This window comes from Chenopodium quinoa, unplaced genomic scaffold (assembly GCF_001683475.1).
Source record: "Chenopodium quinoa cultivar QQ74 unplaced genomic scaffold, ASM168347v1, whole genome shotgun sequence".
In the NCBI taxonomy this organism is placed as follows: Eukaryota; Viridiplantae; Streptophyta; class Magnoliopsida; order Caryophyllales; family Amaranthaceae; genus Chenopodium; species Chenopodium quinoa.
In genome coordinates this window covers 2,936,523-2,953,979 of record NW_018745286.1, presented here as the reverse complement: position 1 = coordinate 2,953,979, position 17,457 = coordinate 2,936,523, and positions in this window count along the sequence as shown.

Sequence of the window (17,457 nt, the reverse complement as noted above, 5' to 3'; positions counted from 1 at the left end):
CTACCATGCAAGGTATTTTCTTGAATTTTTTCTCGGTTTTTTCTTGGTTTCTTAGTTTCTTGAATTTTTATTGTTTTTCCTGTGTTTAAATTTCTGGGTTTGAATTTTTTCGATTTTTTCGGGTTTTTCTAGGTTCGAATTCCTGGTTTTTTTTTTGTTTTTTCTCGGTTTTTTCTTCGTTCTTAGTTTCTTGAATTTTTTTGGTTTTTCTGTGTTTAAATTTCTGGGTTTCTGCGTTCGACTTTTTTCGATTTTTTTGGGTTTGCTAGGTTCGAATTCCATAGTTTTTTTTTTGTTTTTTCTGTGTTTCTTAGTTTCTTGAATTTTTTTGGTTTTTTCTGTGTTTAAATTTCTGGGTTTTTGGGTTCGAATTTTTTCGATTTTTTTGGGTTTTTCCTAGGTTCGAATTCCTGGTTTTTTTTTTGTTTTTTCTCGGTTTCTTAGTTTCTTGAATTTTTTTGTTTTTTTCTGTGTTTAAATTTCAGGGATTCTGGGTTCGAATTTTTTTCGATTTTTTTTGGGTTTTCTAGGTTCGAATTCCTTGGTTTTTTCTGGGTTTTTTGTTTGTAGTTTTTTGTTGGTTTTTTAATTTAATTTTTTCTGATTTTTGCTGTTTTAATTTAATTGATGCAGATAGTATTACAACTGCAGCGATTTCTCATAGACGAAGGATTCAAGATTCAAGGATTTTTGTGTGTTGTTGTTCATTGTTACGTTTTTTTTTTTTATAAATTGTAAAATAACAATTTATTTGATATATATATTCATGTATATTACGATTTTGGTGTTCATTGGTGATTAATGCTGATACGATTCTGGTTTTTTTTTTTTTTGAGGGAAACAATTTTGGTGTATGTTTCTGCTGATTTTGAAGTGTAAAATATTGCAAATTTTTTTTATTTTTAAGGGCAGAATAGGCACCGGTTAATCGGTGCCAATTGTAATTAAAACCAAAAAATAAAAAAGCGCGGCAATCAAAATCAAGTAGTTAGCACCGGTTAACCGGTGCTAAATGGTTTAGTTGATAGATTTGGCACCCCTCAAATCCCCAACGGTTCAAAACCGGTGCCAAAGGGGGGGTTTGAACCGGTGCCTTTTTACCTTTTTCGTCTAGTGTAAGGTGTTTATACACCGAGGTAGCTAAAGGATTCATTAATAAATACTGTTTGTCACTAATAAATTAAGAATTAAATTGGAAACTTGAATGGTTTGAATGATTGATGTATGATTGGTTGTGTTGTTTTGCATTTGAGTCATCACCAAGTTTAAATTGGTAAATCACGTTAAGTGCAAGAAGGATGAGCAATAAAACTCTGGATTTGTGCACATCTAGAGTAATGACAAACAGGGGTTGGGTTCACGGGGTATTAGCCGTGTACTTTTCAGAGGCCGTCTGATCTACGAGTCTCTTGTTTTCAAATACTTTTAAAATTATAATGAGTTAGATGAGATCTCATACTAGCTATGGTCACGGAGTCGCGCCCGTCTGCCATTGGATGTTTATTAATGTCTTCCGAAAGGAGGCATAGGGTTTTCTTTTATTAATGTTCTGAAATGGGGCATAGGGGGACAACCCGGTCAATTGCTTAATCCAATCAAATTAATGAAATGAGCAATGCTATTTAGGGAAAACTTAGTAATGATTAACAATTGAGTCATGTGTTCGAGTCAATGATTATATTATGAGTGTACAGAATGCTTGTTAGTAACATGCTAGGGCTCTTTACTATATTTCGTAGCTTGTATGTACTCAGCGTTGCTGATTGCGTGCTTTTGTATGTTTCTTCTTGGTCATGGCCTTCGCCCTTCAATGACCCTGTAATAATCCAATTCTTACACTTGTAAAATTGGGGAGCATATTAATCACCGGTTTTTACACAAACTGAACTTGCATCAAGGTGATGGGATTTTGAGTGGAGCGTTGGTTAATCTCTTAGCTTATTTCATTTCACAAATTGATTTTATTTTGACACTAATTCTATTTACTTTCCATTTTATTGGGTTTTGAATAAGGGTCGTTATGGTTCCAACTTGTAAGACTAAGTTTGGTTTTGATTATTAGTTTTGAAACTTAATTCTTTTAACTAAGTTAGTTTTCCGCTGCTGATTTCTGAAACTAGCCTTAACGTTTGAACACGTGGCGGTAACACGTCAGTAATTCTCTTACAGGTTATTACAGGTTATTAAAAGTATTTACAGGTTATTACAGGTGATTACAGGTTTTAAAGAGAGAATTACTAGGGTGTTACAAATGTCCTCATGGTAATAGCAATATTTATCTTTGTTCTGATTGTTGACGGAACTCTTCATGGCAACCGGTTTCTCAATTGAGATCCGATTCTTGATTTCCTTGAGGATGGCATAGCTATCTTTGTTAAACTCATACTTGGGGGAGTATGGTTTGAATTCCTTCTTCTTCTTCTAGGACGGCTGTTCGGAGAAGTCAGCCACCCAGACTTCTTTCCTTTTTCTATCTTCTTTATTGGCCGACTGCTTTGGCCGACTCTCTTTTTTGTCGGACTTCTTGTGGTCCGACTGATTTCCAACATTGCAGAGATCGATCGCCTGAATGTAGGCGTCCGCCTCCATCATTGCTTCTTGGAGGGTGGTCACCTCTTTCTGACGAGGTCGAATTTGAAGTTCGACCCGTCCTTCAGACCTTTGAAAAAGTCCGTGTAAGCTACTTCATCAAGTAGTCCCTATATCTGAATTCTCATTAGATTGAACCTCTTGATGTAGGAGCGCAGCCCTTCCTTCACTCCCTGCTGTATGGCCCCCAAGTCAAGGGTGGTCTTTTTAGCAGGGATGTTCATTGAAAAGTTTGAAGTGAACAGGTAGGCGAGGGTCTTGAAATTATTAATGCACTTGGTCGGCAAGTTGCCGAACCACTGCTTGGCGATGCCCTTCAATGTGGCTGGGAAACACTTACACCATGTGGCGTCATCCAACCCTTGGAGGTACATAAGGTTGGTGTACGCCATCAAATGGTCTTCAAGGTTGGCAGTGCCGTCATAGGCCCCTAACAACGCATTCTTTACTTTGGCCGGCTGGGCGTCCTCTGTTATTTCCTTGGAGAAGGCAGATGGTTGTTCTCCTAGCTTGAGCAGCCGAAGCTGCCAGTCCAAGGGCTGGACATTCCTTGCCGCCTGTCCTCCAAAGGGAGTAGGCTGCAAGAAATATTGAGATTGCGGAACGTATGGCTGGGGAGGCACATACGGTACCGCATGATGCTTTTGGGAACCAGAACGAGAGGAGGTGCCGCCCATCTGGCTCTCATAGTTTGATTTTGAATATCTCATGGAGGTATTAAGTAGACTGTCTTGAAAATCAGACGTGGAGGCCGACTCTGACAATCGGTCATTCTTCTTCTGCTCGAGCAGCATTCGAGCATCGGAGTATGTTTTCTTTGACCCGTCCGGCTGAACATGATGGAAGGGCTTCCTCTTCCCTGGTGAGGGGAAGCGGTACTTAGTCAAGTCGATCACTAGCGCCTCCCTCTCCCTCGGCCTAGGGTAAGGAGTCGCCTCCCGATCCTTTACAAGCTTCTTCCTCCCAGATTGGGAGGGTCTTCTGGCCGACTGTTCCTTTGGTGGAATAGGCGTCCTCTTGTTGATAAGCTCTTAGATCTCCCCTTTGAAACTATTCATGAAGGTCATGAGTTCGTTTCTGGTGATAGGGGCAGATCCCTCGGCCGCCTGTTGATGATCAAGCGGCGGACCGGCTGGTTTACTGGATATAGCCGGGAAGTCCTCCTGTTCCCTCCTTTCGGTGGGACGGGTGCGTCGAGCTCTGAGGGTCCCGTCAGGGGCCGTGCGAGTCTCGACCTCAGTTTCATTGTCCTAAGTAGACCAAGGGGTCGTCTATGGGACACTTCTCACTTAGAAACGGTACAAACTGTGATGCAATCTCGAAAGTACTCTTCCCACAGACGGCGCCAAAAGGTTTTGGGGTTTTTTGATGTCCTGCGGGAGAGTTACAATTCCGGGACTGGATCCGTGCGCCGGTACCTGCAAAACAACGGAAACTCCGGTTGGTGGGAGCTCCGCCTCCGACAATCAAGTTAGAACGTGTTTAGGAGTAAAAGGTGCGGGAAGTAAAGGTGACCTGGTTCCTCCTAGGAGAGGAGAGATCAGGCTAGTTGCAGTGGGCAACCTTGGAAGGTGTGCAATTAATGCTAAGTAAGGTCTAGCAAGAAGTATGCGCGTGGGGTAATCTCTGGATTAGTTGAATTCATTGTTTAATGGAGGCTAATTATCTGTTTATATAGCCTCAAAGTACGTTCCCAATACTAGGTTAAATGGGAAACCTAAGACTGATTGGGCTTGCCTCGGGATTCGGGTCTTGTTGGCCGTTTTCCAAGTTAGCAACCTTATGTGCCACATGGCGTGGCCTGGTTGGCCCATGTTGGACCTCTTGGAATATGACACGTGGCAGCCCTTGATTGGTCCACGTAGCTGACACGTGGCAGGTGCTGATTAGACCACGTGGCGGGGAAGAATCCCCTAAACAGCAACCATTATTTTTAAGCATATGAATAATATAATAGTCATAATTGTTACGATTATTACAAAACGGAGAAAAAAAGACTTAGAACATTGATCAACCAATATTCTAGTGATGGCCCCAACGTGTAAATCGAGGAACAAGTATAAAGTAATTAATTAAAGAGAAAGCAAATTGATAACTAAGCTGCTCAACCTTAGTGGTTAATTCTTGAGTAAAGTGATAAGCAAAGAATATGAAAAATTAAAAATGACTCAAAGTTTTACTGAACTACTATACTGTAATTCTTAAATGTATTGATAAGCAAAGAATAAAATAATTTCTCAATTGTTTACACGTGAATGTATTTGCATGTATGCTTTACGCTAACCTAGTTTACGCTAGTGTATATATATATATGCTTCACTATGTAGTACGTAACTTGTCTCAAAGGCCCTCAAGTGGAAGTATGGGTTGTCAGTAGCTTTTGACTTAGGAATGTTGTTGGCAGAGAACTTCTGCGGAAGAAGTTCCTTATCCACTGAGACTCTCTTAGAACTTATTCCAAAATACTTGTAGTCATTAGAGATTTGACTCAAGCTATCTTCCATGCGCTTGATGGTTTTGACGGGTACTTGATTGTTAGGGTCGTCGACTCGAGTGGTGAGTCCCTTAAGCATCTCAGCAAGTCCATTCATGGTGTCTTGAAGCTTCTCGAATTCTTCTTGACTGACCATTATTACGAACTTTTTTCTGCGCCGAATCAGTTTATCAAAGAGTAATACTTGAACAAAAGTGTTGTCCTTGATTAAACGCCCTTCTCTCCTTGACCAAGCATTGTAAAATTAAGCCATTGACTCTTTTAATGACTTGACTCAAATTGACTCTTTAGGTTGAAAAAGCAAAAAATGGGTACATATTTTGGGAATCAAGTATGGGGATCAAGTTTTTTAGCAAACATGGTTTATGTTAGGAGGATAATATCCGACTTACCCCCCTAAAAAATGACAGGAAAAAACGCACACAAGACTCTAGACATGGTCATGGTGAAAGACTTATACAAAGTGTGTGCATTGACTCGTGAGTGAAAGTGACATGTTCAAGACTCGTGTAATTACCCTGGACTAATTATGTGATCGGAGCATTAATTTAATTTGTTTTCGGTAATTCTCTCGAAGGTATAAGCCTATAGTCTTGCTGAGTCAAGTATGTTTAGACTTTATAAGTTCAAATTAATTAACCAATTAATTAAGCAAAGTCCATTTTTAGTCATTGGTTAGTTGGTTAAGACTTTATTTACAAAAACAAGCCAACATAAAAGGTTAGTTTAATCACAAGTAAGATACGCACAAGTAAGGAATGCACAAGTAGTCAAGTAGTCACAACATGATGCAATGAGTTTGCAACCTAACCATGGCTTTAGTTCTCTAAAGTTCAAGGATTATGGTAGTCAAAAAGGGTCCATGGTTATGAGTCCGGATGCATCGTGCGGAAGCCTTACCTTTGGAAGGATTGGCACAATGGATGGGACCACGCAAGTTAGACTTGCTTGCATGGTTTCGTGAATTCACAATCTCAGATGCACCCACCGTTGCACGGAACGTTCGTTAGGGTGGATGGAGCATGAATTCCCAGGGGCTAAGGCCATATGTAGAACACATATGGGTTCAGAAAAGAAGGAAAAACTCAATCAGGAAGTAGAATCGTCGAGTGGTCAAAACAAGAAGGCAGACTCCTAGCTCGATGTCGCGAGAACTCGGCATGAGAAGATAGGGTCTGTCACACGGAGACAACTCTATCGCGCCGCGATAAAGTTGTCGCTTGGCGATGGACCCTACCGTCTCGTGACAGTTCTTGTGCATCGCGTTAGTTTTCTGTGTTCTACGATTTTTCGATTTTTGCAGTATCTTTTCGGTTCTAGTTGTGAAAGATATTTCCAGCTTTTCCTACGTGTAAAAATCCTTTGTTTTTGACGCATTTCGAATGGTCATTCCAACGCGGACCTTTTTATGCTTATGCCACAATGTTAATCAAAATTGCGCACATGAATATCTAGAATCATTCAAGTCTCATCCACTCATTCTAAGTCGACTGCCAAAATAAATTTTAGGAATCAAAATAGTAATCCTCCCCAGTGGAGTCGCCAAAAACTGTATGGAACTTTTCAAACATCAACTTTGAGCCCCATTGTGATCATGATTTTAGGCATGGTGGCGTCCAAAGTGAAGGAAGCTAGAGATAAAAGAGTCGCCAACAAGTTTTAGGAACTTGTAAACATTCACGGGTGTGAAGGTTACACCCCATTCACGATCACGGAGATCGCTAACTCCATAGTGGTCCGGAATCATGACTGGATATTTGGGGATGATGGTACGAATCCAACCTAAACGAGATTGAACCTGCCCTAAATCAGCCTCTACTCAATTCTTATGATATTCATGTGCGCTTTCCGATCAACATTCATACAACAAAATAGCCCTAAACCTGTTTAATCTATGTTGGTTGAAGTTTAATACACTAACAAATCTAATATTGGTGATCACTTGAATTGAATTCATATTAAGCCTAAAACCAAATTATTAATTATCTTATTAAGCGTGATTTCAAGTACAAATTCCCTTTAAACCTGAAGGAAAGGGCGTGATCAAGCAATAGCAATAAATCATGAATAATCAAGCAATGCATAATTGACACAACAATATCATCATAATAACATCATTAAAACATGATTAGCAAGATCCTAGGCATGATACTAAACGAATTAATAACAAACCCTAGCATGTCACTAAATAAAAGATAAAAGCTTTAGTCTAAACATGATACTAGAAAGCATGATATTAGAAACAACCTAAACATGATACTAGGAATCAAAATCAACATCTTAAACATGATTTATATATCAAAAGAATAATTAAGTAATCGAATTACTTACTGTGATGCCTCGTACCTCTTTCTATCAAAACAATACACACGTTAGTAACTTCAAGAAAGATTAAATCAAAATAAATAAATCAAATAATAATTAAAATATAGAGTTGGGACCGAACCCTCATAACTATCAACCTTTCACGTCGAGGTCGAAGGCAACTTCGAGATTGGCTAGGAGTGTTCGAAGCTCGTGATGGAAGTATGATGCGTGATTGAAGAGAATATTAAGAAGGTGTTAGGATGTGTTTAGGTTAAGGCTAGAAAGAAAGAGAGAGAGAGAGAGAGAGAGAAAGAGAGAGAGAATAAGCTCTTAGCTTAGAGAGAGGATTAGATGATGACTGTTGGTGAATGAAAATGGGGTGAAACAACCTCTATTTATAAGGAAAAAAGAGGATCAAAGCGATAAAAAAAGAGTCAAAAATCAAATCAAAGTAAAACAGGTTCCATCGCGACATGATAGCCTTGTCGCGGCGCCGTAGGCTTATCGCAGCGCGACAACCCTGTCGCTGCGCGATGGCGCTATCGCTCAACTATGGTTTTTGAAAAGATTGAATTCCTACGGAATCTGACTTCAAATGGAATTGGATTAATCAAATTCCCATACATATTCTAGTTTGACCGGGATTAAATCATTAAAAAAAATAAATGTTTTACCCAAAGTAAAATTCTTAAATCATTATCTATCTTTTCGAAAACCGGATAAATTAGAACCTTCTAGATGATTCCAGAAGATAACAATAAACCCTAAGGGATTTAGAATCGAAAACTGCCTTGTAGAGAATTCTAGAAACTTGTAATAAATCCTAATTGGATTAGGAATGAGGTTAAGGTCAATGGACCCTCCACATGGTCATTGGGTCGCAGGTTAGGCTCGTTTGGGCTCGATTTAGTATTTTGGCCATAACTTCTTCGTTATAAGTCGGATTTGGGCTTATAGTATATCGTTGGAAAACTCTTTTCAAACCCCATCCAACTACACAATAAGTGGACCAGTATTATGAACCATAATAGACTGGTTTAGACGTTTATAAAGAAGACACGATATGGATGATTTTAAGGACACAAAATGAATGATTTAAAGACACAAAATAATGATTTTGGATTAAAACATTTAAAGAAAGGTTAGAAATGGTCAAGGCTTAAGGGAATTCACGAGAATCTTCAACTCTTTCACCTTACTCGATAATCAAAGGCGTGAAAGGTACTCATCACTGGGTTTGGTTTTGGGGAGACACAATCAGGTGTCTACAGGATCATTTTAAGAAGATAGCTCAAAGGTGGGATTATTGTTGTAAAATTTTCCATTTAAATATACATATAGTTCTAGATTTAAATTTAGCAACTGATGATGTTAATTGGAATTGATATATATATATAAATATAGTATAAGTATTAATGATATAATAAACTTAGAAATAATATACATAGTTCTACTCCAATATATCGATTTTTATATCTACTCCAACATATCAATAACAATAACATTATATCTATGCTTGAGTAGATATAATAAACATGATCGATGTTGTTAATTGGTATCAATTGATCACCATACTTAATATCACTGACTCCCCACACCCCCTACGTATTTCCATTCTCTTTCTCCACTCCCTTTATCTTTTCCTCTAACAAGTTAACGTAAAAGAGATGCCCTAAACTTTGCCAAAGTTGCATATGAGATACAATTTTTTGCAAATTGCTAATAGGGTACTCAAATAGGTAGCAACTCGCTCCAACTCATTAACAAAGCATGGCACTAAATTTCTGACATAATTACTGCAGAGTACTAAACTTTGCAATATTGACTGTTAATGCACTACCATTACAACTTTTCTGTTTATTAAAAATTTGAAAATCTAACATCTACATTATATATAGTCCTATGAAACATCAACAACACCAATTCTGCAATAAAATTAGAGAAAAAATTACTCAAAGAATTATGATTCTGATTTGTTTATTAAAATTTAATCTGAGAGCGAAATGGCTTGGACTAGTTCTGAATGAACACAAGTGTTAATAAGTGTCATTATTGTGGGATTTTAGTGTCAAAGAGTAGGATATGGACAAAGACAACCCTAAAAGAAGGTTTTATGCATGTCATGACTATGATGTAAATATTGAAATGTGGGGTTGCAAGTTCTTTAGATGAGTGGATGTAAGAGATCTTAAATACTAGCAAACTGGGGTGATTTTGGGGTTGATGGAGGAGAAGCAAGAATTGAAGCATGAAGTTATAAGAGGATGAGGAAGGAACTAAAGAAATCTAACTTGTATACAAGAAACGTACGTTGAGAGATTACTTATTGCTTAAGATGAAAAAGGGCTGCAAGGATTAATTTTGGGTTTAATTGTGAACTTTGGAACATTATTTTGGTACTGTGTGTAGTTTTTGTTGGTTTGCATTCAAGAAATGATTTTAATGAATTGACTGTAATGAATTGAAGTTTAGTAGTTTACTTTAATACTTGTCATTCCTCCTTATCCTGGCTAGATCTTATATTATGAATATGTAAGATATTCAACATTTAATTTAAAAATATTATGTTTAATCTATAAAAAACAAAGTCCATTAGTAACATACATGCAGTGCTTGGCTTGATATTGCATTTGACTTTGTTGGGTTTGTTGGCTTGAGAAAGGATACTCTTGACTAAAAGAGTACATTGTTTGATCACCTTTATTCATTATTTTTGTAGAGAAGGCTCTTTGAGCACGGTTGTTAATTGGCAAAATGAGGTTAGATGACCACATTAAATAGGGCTATATGCAAATAAACAAATTCATTCACCATATTGCTCAGGATGATTAACTTTATTCAAGGAAGAGTAGGGGGTTATGAGCTTAGGGGGACTGTGAATAGCTAGCATATGTTTGTAAATTAGCTACTTTTTTGAAGCTTTAGTTTAGTTGAAATTTAAGCTATTTAAAGAACTTATTGTTGTCATGGGATGGTTGTATTTTGTATGTGACACATTTAGCTACATCTTTTTATATTTGTCACTACCATGGAAATAGTGGTAGGGTTTTTGGCTTCGGGGTCATTAGACAAGAGACAACACAAGAAACGTTTGTGTTCAACCTATAAGAAAAGAACATGAAGATGAAATGCATGGAAAGTGAGTGATATTCCTTGCAAACATGTTGTAGTGGACGTGGAATAAAGTTGATCAACCTAAGAAATATGGTGAATGAATACTTCACAAAGGCTACCAGTGATTTTACAGGGAGGGGGGGAGGGTTTTGAGGGTGGGGTGGGGCTAGTGCCTAAGGTTTTGAGGGTGGGGGGAGGGCAGATTGATGGTTTTACGGGGATAGGGGGAGGGTTTTTTTAGGTTTTTGCGGGGGTGGGGGAAGGGAGGGGGGGCAGGAGGTGCACCGAGGAGCGTCAAGTGGTGGTGGGGTGGCTGGTTGGTGGCAAGAGAAGGTGTGAAATTGAAGGAAATATGGGGTCATGTGGTAGTGGGACAAGTTACTTGTTTCCTTTTGTTTTTTTAAAACAAATAACATATTAAATGTAAGGGTTTTCATTCTATTTTCTTTCTTTCCCTTTATTCATTTCATTATGTTTACCCCGTGCAAACCAAACGACCTCTAAATTAATCCTTTAATTCAAACAAACAGTTACAATAGGAATGTAAGAACACTCTTCATTCCGTTTCAAGAACAAACCCATACAACTATGCGGGTTTAAGGTCATTCATTTCCTTTCACCGTGATTCCCTGTAAGAGTTTCATTCTGTTTCCCCTACGCAAACCAAACATCGTGTAAGAATTCTCCTCGTGAAAAAGACCTTTTTTTTGTGAACTCGAGGGGCAAGCCCCAAAAAAAGAAGAACTACAAACTAGAAGGAGAGAAAAACAACTAAACAAACGAAAAAAGCAGAAAAACAAAGAAAAACTAACAAAAAACAAAGCCTAGAGCAACAGCTCTTTATTGACACACACACTACTACGATAAGGATCAGAGGGAACCAACCGCATCCTCGAAACTCCCCTCAAGTCCTCCAATAAAACGATTCGAAGATCCTTCGGGACCGCCTCAAAGAAGACAATTTTTTCCACCGACGTCACTCCAAAGTTAGCTAGCCAATCTGCCACACGATTAGCTTCTCTGTAGCAATGTCCAATTATAAGTTCCCAACCGTGACGATCAATGAGAGCCTTATATTTATTAATGAGATGAATAAAAGGAGATTTGGCTAGAGTAGGATCAACCAACATTCGAACAATAGCTTCAGAGTCAATTGTGACTTGAACCTTGCGGCGACCACCGCTCCAAGCAATAGCAAGCCCATGCAAAATAGCTAACAATTCAGCCTTCGTATTTGAGCAAATCCCATAATTCATAGCAAACATTTGGTACAGCTCACTTCGATAACCACGGGTCACACCCCTTGCTCCAGAAGGGCCCGGATTACCTCTTGAAGCCCCGTCAGTGTTTAAACATACCCAACCTTCACGAGGATAGCTCCACCTAATAGGAACCTCCACCCTCTTGTGCTTCTTAACCTAATTAGAAAGCAGATTATCTTCATAAGCCCTGCGGATATCACCCCCCGAAGCCATAGTGAAGCTCAGTTGCTCAACTGGAATGGCCGGTTGTCTCTCAAAACTCCTTTCATTACGCCATCTCCACAATCACCAGCAAGTGGTAGCAAAAATCAACGACCAATTTTCCTGGTCTTGAGTATCCGAAGTCTTCAAATTGCTCATAATCCAAGTCTGGAATGAAGTGTTGTTCCAATCCAAATCTAAACCCTTCCCTAGTTTACACTAAACCAACCTAGCAACAGGGCACTCCCTTAGAACATGGTTAATGTTCTCTTCCACCCATCCACACAACAAGCACCTAGAGTCATAGGTCAGGTGCCTTAGAAATCTATTTGCATTTGTCATGAGTTTTTCACTACAAGCAAGCTATAGGAAGAAACGAATTCTTTGTGGAGCCTTCAATTTCCAGATTCTATCCCACTGTAAATCACATCACCATCTCCACCTATTCTCAGGATATGCAATGCTGAATTGATGGTAAATCCCCCCGACGGGGAACCATTCTAGAAGATGTTATCCGCAGCTTCATCATCTTCTACTAGCTCATGCGATTGAATTTGCTGAAGCACATCGAAGGGCAAGTAATCCGCAAAGTACTCGAAAATCCACCCTCGATTCATATCCCTCATTTCATTGACTGTACGATCCAATGAAGCAGTAGGAGGACTAGCAGTAACCAAGTTGATCAATAGAGCTTTCGTGGCCCATTTTTGTCTCCAAAAAGAGTCGATTTTCCATTGCCAACAGTTATATCAATTCCTTTGCGAAGAATATCCATATTCTCTACAATTCCTCTCCATGCATTGGAGGATTCACTCTTGTGCTCGAACATCTTAGCATCACATAGCCCTTTACAGTACTTGTGTCGAATAACACGCGGCCACAAGGAATTGGGCTCCGCAAGAGCTCTCTATCCCAACTTTGCAAGAAATGCGGCATTAACTTGTCTCATGGACCTCAAACCCAACCCACCATCAGATTTTGGAGAAGTAATTTTGTCCCAAGACACAAGATGCTACCCCATAAAAATCATCTTGTTTTAGCATCGATTTTGTCACAAATTCCCTTCGGAATTTGGGTAGTCTGCATTGCTTAATATGGTATCGACGAGAGTGAAGATTGAATCAAGGTTTCTCTTCAAGCCATCGATAAGACTTTCGACTTCCACCTGGTAACTTTGCATTCACCCTATCCACCAAAAACTCATAATTCTCCTTGGTAACCCTTCCATTAGTGGTTAGGACACCAAGGTATTTACCAAAGTCTTCCGTTGCTTCCATCCCAAGTTCTTGGCAAATAGCATCCCTAAAGTCTAAGTTCGTATTACTTGAGAAATAAATACGACTTTTATCAACACTCACTTTACTCCCAGAGGATCGGCAGAATTCATCTAAGCACTGCTTCATGACTTTTGCTTGACCCGGGCTTGCTTCACAAAACAAAATCAAATCGTCGGCGAAAGCTGAGTTGGAAATAAGCGCCCACCAACACTAGCTCTCATGGGTTTCCAAGCACCCAACCTACACTCTTTATTAATGAGATGGGCTAATCTCTCCATACATATCACATAAATGTAAGGAGATAACGGATCTACTTGTCTTATACCACGAGAAGAGACAAAATACTCAGTCGGTTCTCCATTCCACAAAATACTCAACTTCGCAGAATTAATGCACATCATCGCCAAATCTACTATATTTTTCCGGAAGCCTTAGTTCAAGTAAGATTCACGAATGAAGGGCCACCTCAACCTAGAGTAGGCTTTTTCGAAGTCTATTTTCACCACCATGTACCCAACTCTCCCTTGTTTTCTACGCATCGTATGTAGCATTTCTTGAACAATGATAATGTTATCAGTGATTTGTCTTCTAGGCATGAAGCTGCATTGAGTTGGAGAGATAAGGGTAGGAAGAAGCAGTTTCAGCCGATTCACAAGCACTTTAGTCACCACCTTGTAAATAATATTACACAAACCTATCAGCCTAAAATGTTTAGGTTCTTGGGGCACTTCGATTTTAGGGATTAAAACCAAATATGCCTCAGATAAACCCTCTGGGAAGCTACGCCCTTCCAAAATATCCAGTAATGCTCTCGTGATGCTTGGGTTGACAAGGTTCCAAAACTTTTGATAAAATATGGGTTGGAAGCCGTCTAGGCCCGGGGCCTTATATGGGTCCATACTCATTAGCGCTGCTTGAATCTCATATTTAGCAAAAGGGCGGTTCAAATTCTCCCAATCAGTCCTCAATTGGGGAAAGTAGTCCAATAACAATTGACTATGGGCCGGCCCACTAGTTTCTTCCGAGAAAAGAGAGTGCCAATACTCCACCACAACCTTTTCACTTGGGTTGAATCAGAGATCCAATTCCCCACATTGTCTTGCAACATTTCAATATGATTTCTTCTTCTTCTTCTTCTTCTTCTAATAATTGTAGAAAGATGAAAAAACCGTGTATTACGATCACCATCAACAATTACTTGGGCCCTCAATTTCTGAAACCACAGCAGCTCTTCTTGCTCAAGAATTTCATTCATTTGTTTTTTTCAAGTTTGTCCTCCAATTTCAAGATACGGGTCGGGGCTCCTCTAGCTCTAGATTTTTGAATACCCTCAAGGCTAGCCCAAAGCTCCACCTTCTTAAGAAATATGTTGTGGAAGTGATCCCTATTCCACATCTTTAACTTCTCAACAAACTCCTTTAGGAAAGGAATAAGAGGAACATTATTATTCCATGCAGCCCCTACATAATCTTCAAACTTATCATGCTTTAACCAAGCCGCTTGGAACTGAAATGATTTAAGGGCCATCGGAAGAGGTGCAAACCCATTAGTATCAATAAGCAATGGACAGTGATCTGACACTAGTTTGGTGAGATTTTTAACAGCACCTTCAGCAAATTTAAGCCTCCAATCTTCATCAGCAAGGCCCCTATCCAATCTAGTAGCCTTATAAGTCGCTTGAGAAAGACCCCCACTCCATGTATGTTCCAGACCAGAGCACCCCAAGTCAATAAGGTGATTCGAATTTATCCAATCTGAAAAATTCCTTGCAACGCCGAACCATTTCCGAACCACCATTCCCAACTCTCTCTGACATACTAGTGGTATCATTAAAGTCACCTGCTAAGAGCCAAGGTCCCGAGTAAGACCTTCCTATATTCTCCAATTCCCTCCACAAATCACGACGCAAAGATGACTCCGATCCGGACTAGCATAGATAGTAGAGAACATCCAAGGGTCATCATATTTCTTCTCTAGAAAAGCCATATCCCTCCACTAAAGCCTTGAGCATGTCAACATTTTCTGAGCTTGATCACCACTAATTTGAGTTTCAACCAACGCTAAAATTGTCGGATCATTTATTCTAATCAGCTCGCGAATAGCAGCTAACTTATTGCCCACTCCTTAAACATTCCAAATCATAATCTTTAAAGACATATTAAAATTCGAAAATGGGGAAATCTATCATACACGTTCAACGGAACGTTAGACCTTGTCTTTAGAAAGGCGTCTCTTAACGCCTCTATTGGACCATCTACTTCAATTGGAATTGCTACTGTTATCAACATATCCGGGGGACAATGCGCCGGTGGCAGGAATGAATTCACTTGGATTTCCGCTTTGTTCACTACGGGATGCACCATTACTAGAGTCGGACCATCCATCGGATAGTCCACTAGGGCTGAGTAAGATGGGGGAATTTTTGTCACCAAAGTGATCGGAGGTCTGAGGGGATTCATCGATTCTCACACTCGAATTGAAAGAATCCTTGAGAGCAGAGGGTGTATGAGTCGCAATTGAATACTGAATGCTCGTACCCTTGTTGTGCAAATCTTTTTGAATATTAGGAGGAGCAATAATATCTTTCCTACCAAATCTACAACTCCTGGGTCTATATTTTCCTTATTTGCCCCTAGGCTCAAATTTCCATTAGAAGAGGAAGTTAGTTTTGAATTACTCAAGTTTCCCATTAAATACGCCCGACTTTCTCCTTGTCTAATATTTTTGCCTTTAATAATGTTGTCTATCTTTTGAAGAGATTGGCCTAAATCAATTGGTGATTCTTCTGAGATATCCACTTCCATCTCATTCGGTATAATAATTTCCAAAGAATTATCTTTTCTGCCCATAGAATTATCTTCTCCTAAATTAACGACCCCCTCTAGCACATGACAGTTATCAAAAGTCAAAGATTTGACTTCACCTTCCTTGATTATCACTGAATTATTCTTCTCAAATATTTCGTCTGAGCTTACCATATCCTCACCTTGGTTTAAAATTTGAAATCTAGACCCACTTGGGCCAGCACTAGCCATCGCACCATTGTCCTTCTAGTTAGCATCTTACTAAGTCTGATTCTTAGTCTTTTGGTTACCTTTGTCTAAACTCGACAACCCATTCTCCTTAGACTTCGAATCATCTGCTACTTTCTTAGCCTCCTCCCCTTTGTTCCTAGGGATATACTTGCGAGTGTTTCTCTAGCCGAGCATCCATGATCTATACTGGTCACATTCCTTTGGCCTTGGTTTATTTTGTTGCGATGGACTTGCCTCTCCAATCTTGACAACTTTTCTTTCTCCATTATCATCCACTTTAATCTCCATCGAAAAATCATTGTCCTTGTGGCCTAGCTTACCACATTTAGCAAATCTGCTTCAGTCCTTCATATTGAATCCTCCATACCCTCTCATTAAGCCTACATTTGGAGAGCAAGGGCTTTGATAAGTCAACTTCAATGCTAAAGCGAACGAACTGACCCTACTCATGGACTCTGTATTCTTATCTATATTGATAACCCTGCCAATCTTTGACCCGATCCTATGCAGGAACTTCTTGTCAAAATACTCTACGGATAATTGAAGAATTCTAACCCATGCTGTCAAGAACTTGATAGGAGTTTCATCAGCTACAAATTCAGCACCCATTTTCTAATAGTTAAATAACTATCACCAATGATCCAAGGACCTTGAGTGAGGACATAATGGTAGTCCTCCATATTAGTGAATCGAACCACATAGTAAGCAAATCCCACATCAGTTAAAGTGATATCCCCTTTTAATGACCACTTCAATCTCAGGCGTTTGATAAAAACCTCATAGCTGAGTTTTCTATCAAATAACTTAATGATTAATGCATTCTGCCATGGCAGCCTTAGACGTCTCTTTTCTTCTTTTGTTAGAAGAAAATTGGGGCACGCTTCATCATCTGATTCATATTCTAATGGGATATCATCATCTGAATCCCATTCAGCATCCAAATTCACATTATTGGCACCCAAAAGGCCAACACCATTCGTTCCTCTAGCCATATTGCTATATGACATTTTCGGATTGGGGGGAGGAACCTCAGATGGATCCTCCTCATTTCTCTGCACCATTTCAGTGTCGACATCCTGACCAGACTAATTGAGAATTTTTTTAGGAGATTCTCCTGTGTGTGTTTGAATTTCTTATTCGACCTACGCATTAGATCGGTTTCTTCACTCGACAGCTCT